The following is a 10,948-nucleotide window of genomic DNA, read 5'->3' as shown; positions in this document are numbered from 1 at the left end:
CCAGACGCGACAGAAAGGCGGCGAATCCTTTCAGAGTGGGCAGGGGAGGAGATGGAATATGGGAATGGGGCGGTAGAGGGGTGGGATTTCATGAAATTTCCTGATTTAAGGCTATCATGAAGTAGGCCTCTTTGGGAGCTCGGCTCTCCAGTCGCTGGTAAGGGTAACATCCCACCAGTCTCTGGTGATGTTCAGTCGCGTCCCCCGACTGCATTTGGAGCCAAAGGCAGAACGAGGCCGGCGCTGCGGCCTGGCGTCCAGTGACCTAGCGGTCTGCATATTCCTCAGGGTGGAAGCACTTGGACTTCAGATGTGAAGGCAATGCGGTCACTACTGCAGTAAGAAAAGCAACTAGGGGAAATGGCACCTTCTTCTCCAAACTTTTTTTGAGACACTCTCGCTCTGTCGTCCAGGCTGGAGTGCAGTGGCGCGATCTCGGATTCGTAAACTATAGTAGAAATAGCAGATCTAAGATTTTCATGATTACATTTTGCCTCTTTTTGCACGTGGGTGGTTTCCGTAGTGTAGTGGTTATCACGTTCGCCTCACACGCGAAAGGTCCCCGGTTCGAAACCGGGCGGAAACAGGTTTCTTTTTGCCTTTAAATTTAGTGAGTTTACTCGAGGTTGGAAAACAGAAAAGTTGTTGAACCTATGACTTACATTTTAGACCTCATCAATCTAGACAGATTGTCGACCAGGCTACAATTTCCACTGATCCGCCAGTAAGAGTACATTACAGCAGGCCTACTTAATGTTAGCTTTGGTTCCAGAAATTCCTTAGGGTTCTCTTCACTCCCTTCTATCGCCTGAATTTTCACAGGCTGACACTGAAACTGGATGACATCTTAGTGCATTTCCTAAGGGTCCTGCTTGGCTTCGCTTTACTCTGATTCAGTTGCAGATCTGGCTGATTTGAGAGACAACGAAACAAAACATTTTTTAAAAAGTTTCTAAATCTGCATCTGGAACTCGTAGAGTCAATATTCCGAAATCACACGAATTATGTATATACATTTGCATGCATACCCCTTCCCCAAATAATCCTCAGCAAACCGGTAAGTGTCCAAACTACTCTCCGGAGGCTTAGGTAATCAGCAATTTAGTAAATATAATTCCTAATGTGTAGTGTACACATCCTGTATTGCCCACCTTTCTATATTGCTTTGTCTCCGAGCGCCCTCAATTTTGCCTAAATGGGTTCCAGGGCATAGCCACCGACTCTCGCTTTGCCTTCTGGCCTCGAGGCAGTGCGCTTCAGCACCATTGCGCCAGGTCAGGCTGCTGAGAACAGCTAAGTGGCCAGCACTAGTGCAGCTGGAGGCCAAGGCCCAGAATCTTCAGGAGTCTGCACTTTACCCAGGCGAAAAGCCCAAGGGCTCTCCTCACAGCTTCCCAACATCCCTCTACAAATTTTTTAAAATATTAGATTTATTAACCTGTAGAGGTGGAGAGAATCAAAGAAATCACAAGATATCTCTGAGGGAAAAAGGAGAGCACCAGGAGTAAATCACTTAAGAGTATTGAATCAGCAAACCAAGGATAGGAAAATGGAATGGATAGGATGACTGCAGGGGATGGTACTGAAGTGGATGCTAACCACTACTTACTATTAATCGGTTGAGCCAAGCACACTAATAGGGACATAACCAAAATACTTAATAGGGCACTCTTTTACCCACCATGTGTTTTATAGTATAATTGCTAAATGATGTATTACCCTACTGGTTCTATGAAGCTTCCGGAGCCAAGGAGCCAGAGCATGAGAGCATAAAAATCCTGTCAATTGAAGCCTTGGGCTCTGCACTGCTAAGGCTGGCCCAGAGGCTGGATTGCAAATGCAAGTGCTAGTGTAATGGAATGGATGTTTGTGTTCCCTTCAAATTATATATTGAAGTCTTAACTCCCAATGTGAAAGTATTTTGGAGGTAGGGCCTTTGGGAAGTAATCAGGCTTAGATGAGGTCATGACCATAGGATCTCCATGATGAGATCAGTGTCATTATAAGAAACAGAAGAAAGACCAAAGTGCTCTCTCTCTCTCCACCATGAGAGGACAGAAGGAGAAGGTAGCAGTCTGCAAGCCAGGGAGAGAGCCCTCACCAGGGAACCAAATCAGCTGGCAGTTTGATCTTGGACTTCTCAGCCTCTCAAACTGTGAGAAAGAAATTCCTCATGTTTAAGCCATCCAGTCTGTGGTATTTTGTTATGGAAGCCTGAGTTAAGATAGCTGGTTCACCGGGGAATCCACTGGCATGAACCTGTGAAAAGTTTATGACATGTCAAGTAGTTTGCTGCTCCTGGATTTGAGTATTGGCAAGAACTATTAGGATGATGAGCACAGAGGGAAGAAGCGTACAGAGAATAAGGTATTAATCATTGTATCATTGTACTGAAGAAATAAAGGGACATTACATGGTTTTAGGCTGAAGTTATGTGCAGATTTAAGCTGTGGAAGGGTCACTTAGCATACAGTGTGGCAAATGAGTGGTGCGTACTACACTGGCTGTAGGGAGTCCAGTTTTGTTTGTTTGTTTTTGTTTCTGTTTTTTGAGACGGAGTCTTGCTCTTTCATCAGGCTGGAGTGCAATGGTGTGATCTTGGTTCACTGCAACCTTTGCCTCCCAGGTTCTGGTAATTCTTCTGCCTCAGCCTCCCAAGTAGCTGTGAATACAGGTGGGTGCCCCCACGCCCAGCTAATTTTCGTGTTTTTTTTTTTTTTTTTTTAGTTTTAGTAGAGATGAGGTTTCACTGTGTTAGTCAGGATGGTCTCAATCTCCTGACCTCGTGATCTGCCTGCCTTGGCCTCCCAAAGTGCTGGGGTTATAAGCGTGAGCCATTGCACCTGGCCAGGAGTCCAGTTTTTTTGTCTGCTTATGTTAATGGATGCAAGAGCTGATAGATGGAAAAGTGTGGTAATAAAGTGGCAGTAAGCTTGTGGAGTATCCAATAAACCTAAACACTATTTTTTTGAATTGGACTGAAGTTGTTGTGTTGTGAAAACGAGAGTTTATCCAAAGAAAGATCTGGCTTGGCAAATAAGATGGATGGTGGCGAGGATAAGTGTGCTAGGCAGGGCTAGAAACAGGTTTTAGTGATCATTGAAACACCCAGGACAGTGCACTACTCTTTGGGAGATGCTGTACTTGGGTCTGATCATTGAGTTTTGAGATAGAAGGTGGTACATGATGCTGACAGGGAACTCACTGGTGTGTTGAGTTTTAGCATCTGTGACTCTGAGATGCATATGAGGCCTTTGTAAATTTAGAAGTTGAGAGTAGACAGTACAGGTTTGTATTTTAGAAGGAGATTTGGGAATACATGTAGCTCTGGTTGATATAGATAATATGTTAAGGTTTGTTGGCCAGAGCTGATATGTGTCTTGGGTGTTGGGCAAAGAACAGAGAACAGTCAAAGCTCTTCTAGGTCAATGTAAAGGGTGATTTCCTTGTTGGGCTCAAGTTTATGACTCAGCCTGGACCTAGCTTGGCCTCTCAGCTAGAGAAGAAGCATGATTCCATGTCACACACAGCTTCTGTCTTTGAAAAAGTCATAATGACTCCCAGACCCAACATATGGGACAAACTCTGGATTTTTCTCTTCAGATTAATCTCTCCAGGGAAAATTGAGGAAAGAAATCTCTCTACTATTTGAACTTCATCAAAAGACTAATATGTTAATATTTTGACTGTCAGTATTTCCTTAAACTAGTCTACTCCTTACATAGCTAATACATCAAAGCATATTAACTTAGGAAATTGGATTCTCCGTAAAATGAAATATTGACTGCAAGCATTATTAATCTTTTTATGTCACATTTCCTTCAAGTGCTTTATACATCTTCAAGCAGACAAATAACAGTATTATAATGATTACAAGACCAATCATTACTCTTACCAAAAAAACAGCGACAAAAGACTCAGTATACCAACCTTTGTTTCTTCATTATCTCTACCTTGATTCTGTCCTTTTATTTCCTCTTTCCTCTAATTCTAATTTTGCTTCTGCTTCTTATTTCCTCCCTGGATTAGAACTTTACCTACCTAAACTACCAGTTAGGTTACCTTCTCAGAACCACTAAGGCAGCAGTTTGAGGTTGACAATTGAAGATTTAGGATTAGAGAAAAGAAACATGAATGAATTTCTGATGTTTTATTATAAAGGTTTGTAATGCAGGTAGAAAGACCTTTTTCAGAGTTAAGAGTTTGATGCCACAAATGAGCTATTTTGGTATTTATAACTTTGTTTAGTAAAAGTTTCCTATAAAAACATTTGGTTTGGATGTCTTTGTTAGCTTTTAGTCGACTCTTGAAAAAGCCGCTTGCAAGTTTCTAAGTCTTCCTGGATACTCTTTTCAGCTATCTTCCAGGAAGCCGGTATAGGGAGGCGTTGGTGATTCAATGGTAGAATTCTCACCTTCCATAGATGCTCTTACAGGGAGGCATTGGTGGTTCAGTGGTAGAATTCTCGCCTCCCACGCGGGAGACCCGGGTTCGATTCCCGGCCAATGCAGGAGGTTTTTGCTCTTCTCTACGCTTCTTTACCCTGAATCTCCCAGAAGGAGAGGAGCCGCAGGCGGGTTAGTCACCTCAGAGGTCCAAGAGGCCTCCACGGCCCAAAGAAAGGGGAGGTGTGTGGGGAAGAATCTGCGTAGAGATGAGGGGAGCAGCGGAGACTGGTCCTTGCGCAGGGTTGGCCAGCGGACCCTCCGGGCTGTACCCCAGAAATCGTGAACAGAATTTGCTAAAACCGTCAGCCACCTTGGCCTCCGCGTGTTTTGTGGGCCCATCGGTGTTCCGCGAGGGATTCCGTGTGTCTGGCAATGTGCATCAACAGGTATTGGCCTCAAATTTGGCCAGATACGGTGGCTCACACCTGTAATCCCAGAACTTTGTGAGGCCGAGGCGGATGGATAGCTTGAGGACAAGAGTTCAAGACCAGCCTGGCTAACATGGTGAACTACTGAAAATACAAAAATTAGCCGAATGTGGTGGCATGCACCTGCTATTCCAGCTACCTGGGAAGCTAACGCAGAAGAATCGCTTGAACCCGGGAGGCGGAGGTTGCAGTGAGCCACTGCACTCCAGAAAGTCCGTCAAAAATAAAAATAAAAAATAAAAAATAAAAGGAGTGAAAGAAGGCAGAGGTGTTGATGGGACAATGAGACTTCCCAGGAGGCTTGTTGTAGAGGCAGGGGCCGGATCCCAAGAGATGAGATTTTTTTTTTCTAATTATGTAGCAGAATGGAGAGAGAGAAACGGAGAAGCGCATGAAAGAGAGAAAAGCACGAAAATCTTCAGACGTTCAAGAATAAAGCAGAGAAAATAGTATGAGTGTTTTTACATAAAAAAGATACGAAGTACAATGGTTGTCAGCAGGCCTTGTGGTCGTGTAGTGGTTAATACTTGTAGTTGTGGTTCCCACAACCTGGGTTCAAATCTGAGTCACAGCAGTGTTTTCTATGTGGCGATTGTAGCTAATAGACCTGTCCTTTGCTTTGCCTTTAATCCTAGCAGCCTCCAGAGAGCAGAGTAAACCGCTGGCCTGGAAGGGCTCCAGCTTCTGGAATTTAGCCCGCTGTGCATAAACTAGGGGGTGGCCTGACCAAAAGGAAAACCTGGACATGCCCTTTGTCTCACAATTGAGCAGAAAAAATTCCCATAGGTGAAGATGCCGCCTCTCAAGAGCCCTTTGTCTGTAGCTTCCACTAATGAAATGATGTGGTTATAGTATTTTCTGGTAGAGAAAACGGCTGTATCAGTGGGATTTTTAAAAACACAAAACGAGAACAAGCTTTTAATGAGTTTACAATAAAATCTAAACTACTTGTCATGATCTACACCGGCTTGCCTCCATTCTGCATCCGCTAATTTTTATGAGAACAGTAAATTACTACTATTGTTATTATTTTTGAGATGTAGTCTTGTTCTGCCACCCGGGCTGGAGTGCAATGGCTCAATCTCGGCTCACTGCAACCTCTGTCTCCCAGGTTCAAGCAATGCAAATAGTAAATAAACTACAGTTCACATAAAGTGCACAAATTTTTAGTGCAATTTGTTTAATTTTGATAAATGTAATCACTACCCAGCTCAAGTTATAGAAAATTGTCATCATCTGAGAAAGGCCTGTTAGAGCCCCTTTCCAGGCAATTCCCACCCTGTGTCCTCTTAGTTAATCACCATTCTGATGTCTATTCCCATAGGTTACAATTGCCTGTTCTTAAAGTCTCATGAGTGAATGGACATATCTTTTGTATCTGGCGTTTTTTCTGCAGTTATGCTCATTATACTTACGAGATACATCCACGTAGTTTCATAGATCACTTCTCAATTGGGGTGTTACTGAATTCTTGTAATGAATATTCTTGTAACAGTCTTTTTGTGCACTTGAAATTCATGGAAGTACTTCAATTGCTGGGTCATGACCTGAGTATAAGTTTAACATTAGTACAAATTGCCAGTCTTCTAGAATGTTTTTTCACCAGCAGTGACAGTTGAAGTGGCACCAAATTCTAGTCAGCATTTGGTGTACTAACTTTGTTAAATGTAACTGTGCTCTCAGACCAGTCTGGCCAACATGGCAACACCCTATCTCTATTAAAAATACAAAAATTTGCCGGGCATGGTGGCGTGCACCCGTAGTCCCAGCTACTCAGGAGGTGGAGGTTGCAGAGGGCCAAGATCGCACCGTTGCACTCCAGCTTGGGTGACAGAGTGAGACCCTGTCTCAGAAAAAAAATAATAGTAATAAAATAAAATACCCATACACTGGTGAGTGGTTAGTGGTGTCTCCGTGTGGAATTAATTTGTACTTGCCTAATGAGCAATACTATGAAGCATATTTTCTTATGGCTTCCAGCATATAAGAAGTTCTCCTTTGCAAAGGCCTATTCGAATATTTTGCCTGATTTTATTTGGCTTAGCTCTATATTAGTGATTTGCGAAAGTTCTCTTATATATTCAGGAAATCAGTCATTTTTCAAATAAATATATTGCAAAGGACTTTTCCCAGTGACTTGACTGACAACTGAAAGCTGTCAACTGAAAAAATCACACAATTTATAAATTTAGAAAGGAGATTTTATTTTTTATAAAGGGTTACAGCCTGAAAGGCAGCCATTCTGCCAGACTGGGAGGCATACCCTGCTGCTGAAACCTGAAAAATAGGTTTCCAGGGAGGGGAAGGGAGAATAGTGATTTATGTTGATCTAGTTGGCCACATACATTCAACAGGGAATAGGAGGAGCTCTGAATATTCGTGAAGGGATCCTGCTGCATGCATGCTGAGTAAACATGCCTGTCATATGCAACCCATGTTCACTTTGGGGTGGAGACAACATTTAAATACATTATAGTTAGGCCTTATGCTTCAAAACGTGAAGCAGGGACACAAAGGCAATCAAGTGCACAGCCTCTGTAAACTGTCCAGAACCAGTTCACAGTCAGTGGTCTCTTATCAGGAGAAAGTTACTGAAATCAGTCTCTTGTCCAATCAAAGCTGTAGTTATGGCTTGTGTAGGGAGGGCTCAGCCGGTTTATGGTAATGGGTGAGCTGCAAGTGCTTCAGCATTGCTTATCTCAAGGCCAGTGCTTACTTAGCTAGAGAAAAAAAGAAGAAGAAAAAAAAACAACTGGCAGTTAGAACATAGTTTATTTTTTAAGTTGAGGGGTGCATGACTTAACCTTGCCTGGCATGGCCTTAGGTCTTGTCTATAATATAGTATCTTACTACAGTAAGGAGTCTGTTCTGTCAGGCTTATGATCTCTGTTTTAACAATAATGCTGGTCAGTCATGTCTAAACTACAAAAGGGAGAGAGAATAAGGACAGGTGTCTGACCTTCCAAATACCGGTCAGGAACTCAGTATTTAAGACTTCTCTGGGATCTCCTTGGCCAAGATGGTGTCTGTCCAGTTGGTTGGATGGCTTTGGATTTTAATTTTAGTTCTCAAAGCATTTAATTTGATGAAATTTTTTCTTTATTTTTAAAGCCTGTTATGTTCTATAAGAAATCTTTCTACTCAGGATAGTGAATATATTTTCTTAATTTTATCTCTCTATGAGTTCCACAGTTTTACTTTTAATTTTTAAAATGATGACATCTAAAATTCTACTCCTAACCAAGGCATTCTTGGGGGTTACCAAAGACAACTCCAAAAATCTTCCATAAATGGTCAAAGAACTTACTGGGATCCTGGGCTGCAGGGCACAGTGACTTTAGTGCACCTCTGCTTTTAAGACTATTCAGAAATTGCCTTTGTGAACCCATCAGGCTGTTTAAAAATCAGCAGCTTAGGCCTTGCTTGCAACATGCAGTTATGCAGCAGCTGTTTTCTGGATCTGGTGAATGCCTACATGCATACGCCCCCGGGAATTTTCTAAATTTGATCTCTCATGGTACTTCAAGTGGCTTAGTTGTCTCTTTCTTTTGCCTGCTGCCACACACATACCACCAAATCCTGCACTCCAAGCTTCTCCTTCTGCAGCCTGGACTCCCAACCTCCAGTTAGACAATCCACATCTTCCCACAGCTGCCTCAGGATCCTCCAGGCTACTGTGCCTCCTGCAGCAACCAGGCCAGGGGATATCTGGATTCCTATTACACTTCTGAGGAAGGTGGTTAGGGGGCGTGGAGGATGTGTGTGGGAGAGGTTGAGGTTGAGGGCAGGAGTATACTGTGGTCTTCTGTCTTCTACCTCATTGGCCCAGGTGCTGCTCTCCCTCCGGTTGTCTGCTTTCAGCCCTGTGTGGGAAATCAGGTCTGTGCCCTGATCTTCCTGACTCTCATTTTGTGAGTAACCTGAACGGATGAGCCATCACTCTTGTCCCACACATTCTGTCCAAAACGTGCCCTCCTCTCTACTTGCTCGGGGGCCTACCCACTGAGCTGTGGCACTCAGGCTGGGATGCCACCCAGTACAGAGGCTCTGCAGCTGTGCAGGGGTCTGACTGTTCCACGCCAGCAGGATACAGGCCACAGGGCATGCTGTGGTGGAAAAGCATTCAGAGGTGTGGGCTGAAGGCCTCTCTTTCCACAGCCCCTTTGAAGACCCCATGGAAGTAGGCACCCCTTTGAGGAACAAGGTGGCCCAAGACCAAGCTTCACATGAAGGCGCTTGGGTCCCAGCAGGTCCTGTCTGTGCCTTGTATAGCGGACCACTTCACGCATCTTACCCGGTTTCCCCTCCTCCACTACCCAAGCTCCACCTCGACCCCCTTGCTCAGCTATCCTTAGGACAGCAAGATCCCCAGCCCTTGGAAAAGCCCCAACTCCAGTGCTTGGGGAGGGAGTTGGGTTCAGGTCGTCTAACCACAGAAGAACACAGAACCTGAGGCAGGAGGGAATCCCTTCCCTTGCTGGGTCTCTTGGCACAGCCCATCCAGGGGTCTGGGTCAGGGTCCAGGTATCCTCTACCCTCCTTGAGGACTTGAGTTTTCAGGCCCCTCGGGGTTGGTCAACATGGAGTCTTTCCCACTGTTCGTCTGGGAACTGTAGGAATATCCCATGGGGCCCTCTCTTACTCATTAGAGACACCCAGGAAATACTCCAGCAGAAACTGGGTGCAGTGTACCGGACCACAGTAATAATTACAGGGTGTGGAGGTCGGATACATTTTGTGACTACTTTCTCTCTGTCTGTGGCTTGCTTGCCTTTTCACTGTCTTAGTGGTATCTTTTGATGAGAAAGTATGGCTAATGTTGATGAAGTCTAATTTATCATGTCTTTCATATAGATAGATATATTTTCTGTGTCCTACGTGTTGGTAGGCTAATCTTTGCCTACCAACAAGTCACAAAGTATCCTTGAAAATCTTTGCCTACCAACAAGTCACAAAGTATGCTTGAAATGCTTTATGTCTATAATACGCCTCAAGTTACTTTCGTGTGTAGAAAGTAACTTGAGGGAGTTATAACATCATTGGGAGAATAACATCATTGGCCTCCCCTACCTCCATATGAAAGTCCATTAATTGAAATGGTTTATTTTCCTCTATTGAACTGCTTTCATTGAAAACCCATTTATTGACCGTATAGCTATGGATCAGTTTCAGATCTCTTAACTCAGTCTGTTTATCTATTTGTCACTCCTGATGCCTTATCTATAATAGCTTATGGTCAGCCTTAAAGTCAGATAGTACAAGTCTTTGTTCTTTTTCACACATTGCAATAAATTTTGAAATAGGTATTAACTCATAAAACCATCACACACATCAGAACATGCTGTCACTTCATCCCTTTCTGATACGGTTTGGCTGTGCCCTAATCGAAATCTGAACTTGAATTGTATCTCCCAGAATCCCCATGTGTTGTGGGAGGGACCTAGGAGGAGGTAATTGAATGGTGGGGGTGGGTCTTTCCCGTGCTCTTCTCCTCATAGTGAATAAGTCTCACTATCTGATGGGTTTTTCAGGGGTTTCTGCTTTTGCTTCTTCCTCATTTTCTCTTGCTGCTGCCGTGTAAGAAGTGCCTTTTGCCTCCCACTATGATTCTGAGGCATCCCAAGCCATGTGGAAATGTAAGTCCAATTAAACCTCTTTTTCTTCCCAGACTCTGGCATGTTTTTGTCAGCAGCTTGAAAAAGGACTAATACACTCTCATTTCAGAGTCGGATACATGCTTTCACTCACTAGACTGGTTGCTGACTTGTGACGGAAGATTCTCTATTGTACCCTCTGGGGACAATACATCTCCAGTTGTCTGCGGGGAGGATGAACATGCAAAAAATCCACAACACTCAGCACAGAGTCTGGATTTAGTCCCATTAGTCTGAATGGGACTAATGCCCTTATAAAAGGGACCCCGGGGAGCTCTCGCCCTCTTTCTGCCCCGGAGGATACAATGAGGAGGCGGCAGTCTACAACCAGAAAAAAGAAAGTCCCTCACCATAACTCTACCATGTTGGCACCTTGATCTCAGACTTCCAACCTCCAGAACTGTGAGAAGTAAATTTC

At 43.9% G+C, this 10,948-nt stretch overlaps 2 non-coding genes and 1 pseudogene across 2 annotated transcripts; 2 read left to right on the top strand and 1 right to left on the bottom strand.

The window, feature by feature from the left end:
• The first annotated feature begins 513 nt into the window (after nt 1-513).
• Nucleotides 514-586, top strand: TRNAV-CAC. The gene has a single exon. It is a non-coding gene; the product is annotated as a tRNA-Val (tRNA).
• A 3,853-nt stretch (nt 587-4,439) lies between these two features.
• TRNAG-CCC lies at nt 4,440-4,510 on the top strand. Its single transcript has one exon. It is a non-coding gene; the product is annotated as a tRNA-Gly (tRNA).
• Nucleotides 4,511-8,407: 3,897 nt separating this feature from the next.
• Nucleotides 8,408-9,052, bottom strand: LOC111543928 (annotated as a pseudogene).
• Between the last annotated feature and the right edge of the window lie 1,896 nt (nt 9,053-10,948).

This window comes from Piliocolobus tephrosceles, chromosome 1, assembly GCF_002776525.5.
Source record: "Piliocolobus tephrosceles isolate RC106 chromosome 1, ASM277652v3, whole genome shotgun sequence".
Lineage (NCBI taxonomy): Eukaryota > Metazoa > Chordata > Mammalia > Primates > Cercopithecidae > Piliocolobus > Piliocolobus tephrosceles.
The sequence above is the reverse complement of the archived record's forward strand: the minus strand, read 5'-3'. Positions and strand labels throughout refer to the sequence as shown.